The sequence below is a fragment of the Prionailurus viverrinus genome, chromosome A2 (genome assembly GCF_022837055.1).
Source record: "Prionailurus viverrinus isolate Anna chromosome A2, UM_Priviv_1.0, whole genome shotgun sequence".
Taxonomy (NCBI): Eukaryota; Metazoa; Chordata; class Mammalia; order Carnivora; family Felidae; genus Prionailurus; species Prionailurus viverrinus.
In genome coordinates, this window is record NC_062562.1 from 75,410,996 (window position 1) to 75,424,533 (window position 13,538).

The 13,538-nt window shown below is 39.2% G+C and overlaps 1 protein-coding gene across 1 annotated transcript in view; it reads left to right on the forward strand.

Annotated features, from left to right (window-relative positions):
• Positions 1 to 13,538, forward strand: part of VPS41 (VPS41 subunit of HOPS complex) — a 185,476-nt gene that overhangs the window by 63,992 nt on the left and 107,946 nt on the right. The gene's annotated exons all lie outside the window — the stretch shown is intronic.

The window sequence follows — 13,538 nt, forward strand, 5'->3', positions numbered from 1 at the left end:
AGGTTAAAGTATTTGGGAATGTGTCAGCGGCTCTCAAAGACTGATTTGTAAGTATTGTTACAAATGCAGAAAATTTGAGCTCGAGTGTTAAAACAGTCATGACACCATTGAACGGACAAAATCCTTTTCTTTTCCAACAAGGTGACACTTCCTGAGAACGTCTTTCCACTCTTCTCATTCCCACATGACTTTTTACTTCTTGTAGATTATTTCCAAGGTATCAGAGTTTAGATCACTTTCTAGGGACGTCGTTTTGCTAATAGGGAATTTCAGCTTTTGATCGTCAAAATGCAAGTTAAATCTAAGTGACAGATTAGAGATAATTAATTTCTGTTTTCCTAGCGAACTGCGTTCTTGTGGAAGTTGTGGAATATTTATTAAGGCTGTTGGGAAATGTAGACAGTGTACTGTGTGTTTTAGGTTGATCATTTCATATACACTCAGTTTTGCAGCATCAGAGGAAAGCTGTGATGAACCAGAAAGCTAGTCCAAGCACTGCGGCCAGATTGGAGTCACTGAGGAGTGCCTTTAATAGATGATGATATTGGGGGAGTAATTCACAGTCCCTGCATTAGGAATACAGTGGACATTACCTCAAATAGCAGACCAGTCATTGTGTCACATTAAAATAGCTGTCAGTATGCCCAGCATTTTAACCAACATGTCATTTAAACTACTTTTCACTTAGAGATCAGCTTTGCTTATGTAATAGGTTAGTACTTTATTTTGAGAACATGTGAATTCTTTCCTTCGAGCTTTATTGCAGTGTAATTGAAGTATGGTGTTACATTAAGTTTACGGTGTGGGGTCTTATGATCTGATGCACATATATATTTCAAACTATTTACCACAGTAAGGTTAACCTTGGCCTCACAGAATTGTCGTTTGATGGTGATGTTATGGTGAGGGCGTTAAGTCTCATAGCAACTCTCAAGTATATGATACAGTATTGTTAATTATACCTCAGATGGTACCTCAGATCTCCTGAACTTTTTCATCTTATAACTTCGTACCTTTGACCAGCATCTCCCTATTTCCTCACCTCCTAACTTCTGCAGCCACCATTTTACTCAGTTTCCATGAATTGGATGTTATTAGATTCCACATATAAGTGAGAGCAGAAAGTATTTGTCTTTTTCACTTAGCGTTACACCCTCAAGGTCCATCTATGCCATTGTAAACTCAGGATTTTTTTTTTTTTAATGTGTGTTTATTTTCAGAGAGAGAAAGCACGAGCAAGGGAAGGGCAGAGAGAGAGAGGGAGAGAGAGAATCCCAAGCAGGCTCCATGCTGTCAGCACAGAGCCCAACGTGGGGCTCAATCCCATGAACCAGGAGATCGTGACCTGAGCTGAAATCAACAGTTGGACGCTTAACCAATTGAGCCACCCAAGTGCCCCAGCAGGATTTTTTTTTTTTAATGGATGCATAATGATCTATATATATACACACCACATTTTCCTTATCCATTCATGTATGTGTCAGTGAACACTAAGGTTGTTCCCATATCCTGGCTGTTATGAATAATACTGCAATGAACGTGGGGGTATAGATACCTTGGAGGTCCTGATTCATTTCCTTTGGATATATACCCAGAAGTGAGATTGCTGGACCATGTGGCAGTTCTGGTGTTAAGTTTTTGTGGAATTCCCACTGTTTTCCATAGAAACTGTACCAGTTTACATTTCCACCAACAGTGCCCTAAGGTTCCCTTTTCTCCGTATGCTTGCTGGGCATTTGGTATCTCTTATAATATAATATAATATAATATAATATAATATAATATAATAGCTGTCCTAACTCACTGGTTTTGAGTTGCATTTCCATGGTGATTAGCGATGGTGAGCACCCTTCACGTACCTGATGGCCCTTTGTAGGTCTTTGGAGAAATGTCAGTTCGAGTCCTCTGCCCATTTTAAAGTCAGATTATTTTCTTGCTGTTGAGTTGTATGAATTCCTTATATATTTTGAGTATTAACCCCCTTATCAGGTATGTGGTTTGTAAATATTGCCTTCCATTCTTCAGGCTGATCATTTTGGTGATCATTGCTTTGCTGTACAGAAGCTTTTAATCTGATGTAGTTCCGCTTATTGATTTGTGGTTCTGTTACTTGTACTTTTGTCGTCCTATATAAAAAAAATCATTGCTAAGACTGTCAGGAATCTATGTTTTCCCCCTATGTTTTCTTCTAGGGGGTTTAGGGCTTCCTAGCTTACCTTTAAGTTCTTAATTCATTTCGAGTTAATTGTTGTGAGTGATGTGAGATAGGGGTCCAGTTTCATTATTTACATATGAATATGAATTTCCCTACCATTTGTTAAGGAGACTATCCTTTCCTCTTTGAGTATTCTTGAAATACTCAATACTGGGTGACCATATACGCATGGGTTTATTTCTGGCCTCTTGATTCTGTCGCATTGCATTGTGTGCCTGTTTATGTCAGTACCGTAATCCTGTTTTGACCATTATAGCTTTGTAATATAGTTTGAAATCAGGAAGTATGATGCCTCCAGCTTTTTCTTCCTCAAGACTGCATTGGTTATTTAGAGGCTTTTGTGGTTCCATATAAAGTTTAGGAATGTTTTTTTCTATTCACATGAAAAAGAATGTATTTTTGAAACTATATAAATTTTTAACTGATCAGTTGTCTTGTCGTTTGTAGAATAAGGAATATTTCAGCCACATCATCATACAAAATTTGAAACGTCACTTTCATGCAGCTGTGCCTCCTTTCACCACTTACCCCTCCCCCCCCTTTATTCAGAGTGGAGAATAAGGACTTTGTAGGTTTTTACGTGTTCTAATTATTTCTAAAGTTGGAATGAATTGTTGTGATGGAGCTTTTTCCATCTGCAGAAACAGCAGCTTCTGTTAAAAGCTGGATTATCACATCAAGAGCCTCAAATTAATGTAGTTATTAAATCTTAGAGAGGTAGGATCGTCTTTAAAACCTCACAAGAGGGGCGCCTGGGTGGCTCAGTCGGTTAAACGTCTGACTTCGGCTCAGGTCATGATCTCACGGTTCGTGGGTTCGAGCCCCGTGTCGGGCTCTGTGCTGACAGCATAGAGCCTAGAGCCTGCTTCGGATTCTGTGTCTCCCTCCCTCTCTCTCTCTGCCCATGCTCTGTCTCTCTCTCTGTCAAAAATAAATAAAAATTTTAAAAAAATTAATAAAAATAAATAAAAACCTCACAAGAATACAGTTTTCTTGCATACTCATTTGAACAGTAAAATGTAGTCAGTATCAGAGGGAAATGACTGCCAGATGTGGACCGTCAGCTCGTTAGCCATTCAAGCCCGATACTGAGTACTGAAAACCTGAGATGAAATCTTAGAGCCACGGAGAAAATTTGAGGGTTTATAGTTAAAGGTTAGGTTGTTCTGGCCATAGAATAAGTCAGTGAGAAAATAAATGTTTGTTTTGCAGATTTGTAGAAAACCCACAAGGAGGTGTATTTTTCAGAGACTTCTTAAATCCAGCTGGAGGTCTTGCTCACCTCAGGGTGTATCGTCGGGGGAGAGTAAAATAAGCAGTAAAAAGAGCTTTTCCCGAGTATGAAAGAACAGGCGTCTGCTTTTCACACATGTAATGTAAGGGCAGCTTGCTTGCTAACTGTGACTAAAGAGCATGAACCTGCATGGGCAACCATGTGGATGTTGGGATTGCTAACTAGTGGATCTCAGAGAACGAAAATGAAATCCATCTTCTGGTTCTTATTCATTCCACTCCGTGTCCATGGGGACGCAGCATTTGTGAAGGAATCAATTATCCATTTGTTAGTCAGAGGAGCCTTACAAATTATACATTAGCAGATTGATTTCTTAGGTTCACTGTTGGGGGACCGATAGCTTCAGGTGGGGTGATGAGGAGTGTCGGGGGAAAAGAAGTTGCCACAAAGAACACCATTAAAGGCAGCTTTCGAAATGACCGTGAATTTATTCCTAATTGAAGAGCTGACATAATCCATACTAAGTGTATTTATTTCCAGCATTTTACATTAGGTGATTGATTATCACATGAGGTGTATGTGTTGGTAATTTTGCCTTTTCTTTAAATTTAAGAACTTGAGGCCACCTGTAGTGGACTTGGGCTTAGAAGGGGTATGCTGGTCCTCGCCCCCTCCTGCTTACTCAGGCTTCTTTTTTTTTTTTTTTTTTTTTTTTGGTTCCATTAAGGAAACATTTTTGTATGTTCTATAGTGTCAGCTTGACATTATTGATTTTTGAACAAACTCACTTATATTGTCCAGAATTCCAAACATGTCTCCATTAGGAATAAAATTGTAGCTAATGGAAAATACAGCTGAGGCCATTCTTCTCTGGTCTTCCCCACACCCCCCCCCCCCCACCTCGGTCCCTTTTTCTTGTCTACATTTACTCCAGTATCCCATCTTGGCAGATACCCCCCTCATCTGCCCACCCCCAAAATCGGTGTGTAAAACAGGCAATTAGAAAATTCCATATTGAAAAAGACAGAATCTTGCACTCTGTTTCCCCCTCCTGTACCCTTTCTGTTTTTCCCTTTATTTCAAGTATACAGAAATGGTACATATGTGTGAGGCATTTGTCCGTGTTTCTGTGAGACATGTTCATAGATGCCAGATCCGTTACTTGTACTAATTGGTTGACAGCTGTAATGTTGAAATCCTGCTATTCTTTATCAAATATTATGGAACTATGAATAGAAACCGATGGGTACAGTGATGATAGTTGTCTCTTTAGATAAAAATAGATGCTGCAGGTGTGATGGCTTTACCATTTTGGCATCTTTTTGGTTTTAAGTGAATGAACTGATTACATGATCATTTAAAAATATTTATCTTTGAATTACAAACAAAATAAATATATGTTTGTAGAAAACTAGCAAAACATAGGAAAGGACAATCTAAACAATAATAGGATCTCAGCACCCAGCTATGACCAGTGCTAATATTTTGGAGTATCTACTTCCAGTCACATATATTATGTACAAATACTTGTCAGTATAGTCATATTTATAAACATTGGCTCGTGTCTCATCAGAGCTAGCCAAATTGTTTGAGTTGAGGGCATAGTCTTCCAGATGAGTGAGTCTGCTGCAGACTTCCAACACCAGGTACAAGATCTGGGAGGTTCTCCATTCCATTCTCCTGATTGATGATTAGTTAGAGGCCTCACAGAACTCACTGAAAGTTATTATACTCACACTTTATTACAAGGAAAGGATACAGTCAAAAAAAATCAGCTCAGGTAAGAGACACTTAGGGCAGACCCTGGGATACAAGATCCCATTGTCCTCAGGACATGTTACCGCCCTGGCATAGGTATTTGACAACCAGGGAAGCTCACACTGATGTTCAGGGTTTTTACTGGGAATCTGCCATGTAGGCATGATTGGTTACTGGGTTGTCCACATGCTTGAATTCAGCTTCCGGGTTGGTTGATACCCTGTGACCCAAAGCCCCCACCCGAAATCACAGGGTTAGTCTTTCTGGCATGGTCCACTGAAAGACTGTCGGGTCTTTAGCCTTTAACAAAGGCATCCCTATCAGGTATGCAGGTGTGACAGATTATCTCCCAGAAGCCAAGGGCAAAGGACTGACTTCTCTTTGGAGAACAACGAAGAGAACGAACTTTCTTCTCTTTGGAGAAAGTCAAATTCTTTATTACATAATACGTTTTTTAAGCTTCGTTGTTTTTTGTTGTTGTTCTTTCAATTTTCATCATTTACATTCCTTGCTTTTAGAAGTTTGGATCATTTCTATTTCTTAGTGCCTTAAGAAAGAAACCTGCTGTGGAAAGCATCTTTGCAAAATAACCTTACTACTACTTATGTAAAACAGGCAATACACATTTTAAAGAATTTTGACACACAGTGCCAAATGATCCTTAAGGAAAGTTTCTCCAGATTTGGCTGTACACCGATAGGGTATGAAGAGTGTCTGTTTTGGGGTTGCTTTGCCAAAACTGGATAAACAATCTTTGCTGGTTCCATAGACAAAATATCTCATATTCTTATGTATTTGTTATTACTGAGGTTGACTCTTGTTGTCTACCTATAATTTGTACGATTTTTTTTTTGTGTGAGTTGACTTTACTTGATTTACATGAGTAAAAAAATCCAAATATTTTCAAAACCTAAAGAAAATATTTAAGTGTACACAAGAGGTAAATATTCCTAATCCTTACCTGACGTCTCTTGAATCAGTTTTAAAATTATCGGGGCGCCTGGGTGGCGCAGTCGGTTAAGCGTCCGACTTCAGCCAGGTCACGATCTCGCTGTCCATGAGTTCGAGCCCCGCGTCAGGCTCTGGGCTGATGGCTCAGAGCCTGGAGCCTGTTTCCGATTCTGTGTCTCCCTCTCTCTCTGCCCCTCCCCCGTTCATGCTCTGTCTCTCTGTGTCCCAAAAATAAATAAACGTTGAAAAAAAATTTTTAAAAATAAAATAAAATAAAATAAAATTATGGCCATCCCACTAGCTCAACAGTTTCTTCCTCTAGATTCAGACTTAGAACTTACAGTTTAAGATTATAAATTTTACCAGTGTATTAACTAGACTTTGTCTCCAATTCTGTTTGAAGTGACTTAGGAAGTAGAAAATATTTCTACTTTCACTTTGAAATGGGGAAAGGAAGGAGGTAGGAAATAAACATGTGGTAAATACCTCATCTTCTAAATGAGCCAGTGTATACAGTTGCATTGATTTGAAGTGAGAGGTAAAGTATAATTTCTAAAAATTTAAAGATAATCACTAACAGGATACAGACAGAATGAACAGCATTTAAGTTCATCCTAGACAGGCAAGAGAAAAGAATTTGAGGAGTGTAACAAGAGTAACAATTGAATGGGGAAACACACTTCTAAAAAGTACAAAATACTTCACTGTTAACTTAAAAATAGCCTCAGCTTTGATGTTTGAAATAAATATTAAGCATGTTGACAATAAAAACGTGAGGGAAAAGAGTTGAAGGCAAAAGAGCATATTCGCTAGGAGACCCTATATCCTGTTGATTACATGTAAAGGTAAAAGGAAACTCTAACAATCGTACCTTTGTGCCAAATTACAGGGCATCTAATATCTAGAGCAAACTTTACTTGAAATGCAGGGAGAAATGGACAGAACTGCAGTCGTCGTGGGACGTTGTTTAAACTTGTTTCTGTCAGTCTTTGATCAAGAAGAAAAAAGTAAATAAGAGTATATAGAAAATAATACGATTTAAAAATGTGTATTTTGAACCACAAATAGGAGTTACTTTGAAATACCACTTTTTAATGTTTATTTATTTTGAGAGAGAGAGAAAAAAAATGCATGTGTGTGAACTGGGGAGGCACAGAGAGAGAGAGAGAGAGAGAGGGAGAGAGAGTCTCAAGTAGGCTCTGCGCTGACAGCAGACCTCACGAACTATAAGATCATGACCTGAGCCAAAACCAATAGTCAGACCCTTAACTGACTGAGCTATACCCAGGCACCCCTGATACGATATCTTAAGTTTCAAAGAGTAATCAACTAAAAAAAAGTTACATAAACCGTATTTCTGACCACAATTGTAGTTATACTAGAGCTTTATTAATAACTGGACAAATAAGCAGATAATACTGTCACCATCCTTAGAAATGAAATAAAACAAAATAAAGTGTTACTTTTCCCAAAGAGGAAATAATTACTGCAATTCTGTATTATTTTCTGGGCTCTGGCCAGTTGGTATACTCAAAGGCAAATGCCGAATGTATGGTTATTTTATGATTAACAGACGAGCAGTAACAACTAATGCACTATTTACTAATGTCAGGGAATTAGAATAAGGTCAAGACAATTGTTCTAAGACCAAAAGGGAAAGTAAATATAGAATACATAGAAATTAATAAAGTAGAAAACATTAAAATTATTTTTTCGTATTTGCAAATAGGAAAAATAGTAGCTACCTCTTCGTATTGCGTGAGGACTAAGTGGTATATGTATAAAACTCTTAGAGCCTGATGCATGATAAGCATATAGTAAATGTTAGCAGTAGTGGTCATAGTAATGTCACTAGTGTTATTGCAATATGAAAAGAAGAAGAGGTAAAAATAAAAAAAATTTCATCACTAGCAATATGAAATGCAGTATTTTCTGGGAAAAATCTAGATGACCAAAATAGAAGAACTTTTGAGTTGCTTGACAGTCACAGGGAGCAGAACATAATCTAAGAAATAAATCTTTGATGGTATTGACCCCAGACGTTTTCATGGGCAAGTTCTTCGCAATTTTATTTTAAATTTTGTAATGCTTATTTTTATTGTGAAGTACAGCTTTACAAAGCACATAAAATGTGCAGTGAAACAAATAGTTATAAAGCAAACAATCACGTAACTAACATTCTGGAGAAAGACCATATGACCTACCTCCTCTCCACAGCTCCCCTTTCAGTTCCCTTAGAGGGACCCCACTGCACTGACCTTTATAGTTAAAAATGCTTTGCTTTACTTTGTCATTTTCTGTCCTCTATGTGTACTGCCTGTGCGCTATCTTGGAATTTTGTTGGTTTATTTATTTTTTTGAGAGAGTATGAGCTGGGGAGAGACAGGGAGACAGAGAATCCCAAGCGGGCTCCAAGAGTTGGACACTTAACTGACTGAGCCACCCAGGTGCCCCTTGCCTATTTTTGTATGTTGTGTAAATGGAGTCCTATTATACATATCAGGAATGAGAAAAGGGTGCTCACTGACGTTGCTACTCCCAGAATACAACAAAAGTATCAGAATGTACTTAGAGACGTTAAAGAAGGTCTAATAAATGGAGAAATGCTCCAGGTTTATGGATTAGAAGGGCCAATACTGTAAAGATATCAAAGGGAAAGCTTTCAACATTTCACCATTAAATAAGAATGAGGAATTTTTCTTTTATTATGCCGAGAGTTTTTACCATGAACGAGTGTTGAATTTGATCACTTTTGCATCTATTGAGGTGATCTTTTGATCATTTCCTCATTTCCCTGCTGTTTTTTAAAAAAAATTTTAATGTTTATTTTTAGAGCTAAAGAGCATGAGTGGGGGAGAGGCAGAGAGAGAGGGAGACACAGAATCCGAAGCAGGCTCCAGGCTCTGAGCTGTCAGCACAGAGCCCAACAAGGAGCTCAAACTCCTAAACCACGAGACCATGACCTGAGTCAAATTCGGACGCCCAACTGACTGAGCCACCCAGGCACCCCCTCATTTACTTTATTAATGGAGAAAATTGTAACATTAATTTCCCTATGTTATACCAGCCTTAGTATTTCTGGAATAAACATGCTTTTTCTATATATGCTGATCTTACTAATATTTTCTTTAGGTTGTTTCATTCATGCTCATGACTGAGATTCCCTTGTATTTTTCCTTTCTCTTAATATCCTTGTTGGGCTTTGTTATTATAAGGTTATGCTGGCTTGGTGAAATGATTTGGGAAACATACATTCTGTTCTCTGGAAGAATTTGTGATTGGAGTTTTTTATTCTTCAAACTGTCCCTCATGTATTTAATATTGTAGTGAGTGAGTAAAACTACATAGTAAGGTAGATAGTGGTGAGGGCACCAAGCAGTGAAGCAGTTGCAGTGTTCAGGTGAACAATGGAATTTTATATCACTGGCCAGGTGTCCCTGAGGAGGTGACTACGAGTGAAGATTTGGCGGAAACACATTCTGGAAGTGGTCAAACAAGCACAAAGTCTCGAAGTCTAGAAAACAGCAAGAAGGTCATCGTGGCTAGAGGAGAGAGAACAAGGCAGAGAGTAGATGGGGGGGGAAGTTGGAGGCAGGGCTGGGCCAGACTGTTTAGGACTCTCGGGTCATAGTAAAAACTTCAGGTTTCATCCTGAGATGGGAGGCCATGGGGGTAGTTTAAACAAAGGAATGACATTATCTGATCACCCGTGAACAATAGCTCTCTGCTGACTCTTTGAGAACAGACTTCTGGGAGAGCTAGGGCAGAAGCATGTCGACCAGTTAGGAGACTATTAGGATAATCCAGACAAGAATGATGGTGGCTTGGACCAGGATGGCAGCTGTAGGGCTGGTGAGTGTGGTCAAAGTCTGGGTAAATTTGGTATAAGAGATGGTAAGAATTGTGCCAACAGATACCCAGTAGTGTGTGACAGGAAGACAGAACCAAGAATGGCTCCAAGGTTTTTTGTCCTGACAGCCAGAAGAATGTAGTAGTCCTTGACTGAGGTGAGAAAAGCGTTAAGAAGGGCCCTTTTCTAAGAGAGTATCAGGATCTTGGGTTTGGATACGATTTAGTTGACATGCCTGTTAGGCATCCAAGTCCATCTATAAAATAGGCAATTGTATATATTGTTCTGAGGTAGGGAGAGGCCCAGTCTAGAGATAAAACTCAGGAGTCAGTTCATGGCTGGGAAGGAAATAACCAAAGGAACAAAGATATGTCAGAGAGAAGAGCTGCACAGACTGAACCATGAAATACAGAAATCAGGAGATTGGGAGACAAAAAGGGGAGCAAAAAAAAAATTTTTTTTAACGTTTGTTAATTTTTGAGAGACAGCGAGCGAACCAGTGTGGGGAGGGTCTGATTGGGGGCAGGGGGAACAGGATTTGAAGCGATCTCTGTGCTAAGAGCCTCAGAGCTAGAAATTTAGAAGGAAAACCAGACAAGTATGGTTTCCTGGAAGTAAAGAGAGTTATCAGCAGTGTCACATGCTCTCATGAGGTAAAGTAAGCTAGGCACGAACAGTGACCACTCTGTTTAGTAACATGAGGGTCATTTCATCTTAAACTTCACATGAAGTTGGGAAAAGCCAAGGAAAGTGTGAAGAATTGTGACTAGGTCTTGCCTCTTACCAGATAGGAGAACATGCTAGGTATGCTATGTATATTATAAATAGGTCAGTGATGGATTGATCTTGCAATGGACAAAAGAGACCACAATTGAAAACCCACAAGGTCATCTCAGTGTTTGTAAATATTTATTGTATGGAAGACATAGTTCTCTTCAGATGAAGGGTGGATTATTTAATGCGGCCAGCCCAACTGGATATCCTTTTGGAAGAAAATGAGTCCTGAAAGGATTAAACACTTGGACATTAAAATAAGGGATAAAACAATAGCCATCTTGCAAGAAAAGGAAAAAAAAAAGAAAGAGAGAGAACACATACACTGTCTGGGTGAGGTATTGTACCCAGACCTCATGCCCTAAAAATAAAAAGGAAATTAGCCAGAAAACAACAAACATATTCATAGAACAATGAGTAAGAGCTGTGAACAAACTAAGCTGCTTGAGCACATTAATTGGCCGACAGACTTAAGAAAAATGCTTAAGTTTATTAGCAGTCGGGGAAACAAATCAATGAATATTGATCATTGGCAGAAAAGTAAAAGAACAAATATCTGTTGCTAATGGTGATGTGAGGGAAAGAGGATCCTTATACTTTGTAGATCTGATTCCTCTGTAATATTGCTACTGTGGATTCTACTCAGGAAGAAACAGATTGTAATGAAAAGTTTGGCTTGTTTCTGCCCAGCCACTGAGAACTACTGTTTTGGACAGGACAGGAAACCTTGGCGTCGATAAGGCTTCATGCACCTATTAAATTATAATTTGAGATAGATTACAACCAATTGCCAATTAAGTTACAGTCAGAGGAATGTGGGGTTTATATTTGCCAAGAGCAAAATGGGTATTAAAATGTTTGTGGGGCGCCTGGGTGGTTCAGTCGGTTAAGCGTCTGACTCGATTCTGGCTCAGGTCATGATCTGACAGTATGTGAGTTTGAGCACAGAGCCTACTTGGGATCCTCTGTCTCCCTCTCACTGCCTCTGTCTCTCTCTCTCTAAGATAAATTCAAAAATATATAAAATGTTGTTTGGTGAGGGGCACCTACCTGGTGGCTCAATCGATAAAGCATCCAACTCTTGATTTCGGCTCAGGTCATGATCTCACAGTTCGTGAGATTGAGCCTCGCGTTGGGCTCCACGCTGAGCACGGAGCCTGCTTGGGACTCTCTCCCTCTCTCTCTCTGCCTGTTCCCCAAAATAAACAAACTTTGGAAAATAAAATAAAATGTTGTTTGATGATCAAAAGATGAGAATTAGGGAACTGGTAACAGAAGATTACTCTAGAAGGAAAGCATTTATCTGAAGAAGATTGGTTTTCTATATTCCATGCTGCCCATGATAGCATTCCCTTTACAGGACGCCGGTCCACTGCTCTCAGGGTCGAATCCCTGGCTCGTTCTCTGTTGTGATTCTCATCCATGGGCTTCGGTCTATGTTCCTGTCAGAGGGATCAAATCTGTCTTCAAGGTCTTTTCCTCTTTAACACTCTAGGAACTTTTAAGAGATAGGTTGTTTTTCAAAGATTACATTTTACAGGGGTGTTGCTTGTGTGGTGATCGAGATGGGGAAAGATTGTGGAGTCTGCCGTCTCCACCTGGGATGGGGGGAGTTTCTCTCACCGTCACCAGTCAGTGAGTGGGTGGCCTTCCGAAGTCTGGGAGTGTTGGTCTGCCCTGACCTTTGCTTACTAGCTCTAAGATGCGTTCCGCTGAGAAAAGAACATCCCATTTTGTATATTTCCATTTACTCCTATCCAAAAGCCAACTTATCTTAAGGTTAGAGACTTGAAAAAACTAATCTGCAGATTTCTGTCATAACTGATAAAGGCCAACTTTTCTTTCCTTGGTTAGTTTGTTCTATCATGTTTTGGGTAAAGTAGCTGGAAACTGCAGTTATTTAAGAAGGAAAACAAAAGCTGGCCATTGTTTAATGTTGTCAACATTTACCAATTTTTTAAATAAATGTTTAATGTTTATTTTTGAGAGAGAAAGAGAAACAGAGCATGAGCCGGGGAGGGGCAGAGAGAGAGAGGGAGACACAGAATCTGAAGGAGGCTTCAGGCTCTGAGCTGTCAGCACAGAGCCCGAGGCGGGGCTCGAACTCACGAACTGCGAGATCGTGACCTGAGCCGAAGTCGAATGCTTAACCGACTGAGCCACCCAGGCATCCCCAACATTTACCAATTTTGACTTCTATTAGAAAATCCACCTATCTGAATATTTTAGTAAGTAAACAGCTGTCTACATAGAGAACCAGAAAGCTGTGAAAAATAAAAGTTCAGTTGGGTGTTTACGCTTGGGAAAATACATCCAAAATAGAATGCCTGTGTTCGGTCTTCACAGAATTTTTAAATTTGAGATTACTGGAAAGAATAAGGAGAACAAATTAGGGAATATCAACTAGACCCTGTGGATTTCCCTCCAGAAAGTACTAAGCATGAAGTATGAATACCAAGTTGATTCAGTGATTTGAGAGAGAAGGACAAATAGAGTGACTGATGAACTGAACTAAAACGGTGAACATTTTTCTTTACATCTTGATTTTTTTATTTTGGCTTTTGTTGTGTTCTTTTAATGGATCTGGTTGGGAAGGAATTTTAGGAGTATGGAATAAATAGAACAGAACAAATAAAAAGGCATGTAACCTGTAACAAAAATAACATTTTAGCTGGGACTTCAAGCACATGAAATAAAAAATTTTGAGGTGATCTTTTTCCATGTGTGAGAACAAAGCTATATGTCACCATTTTCAC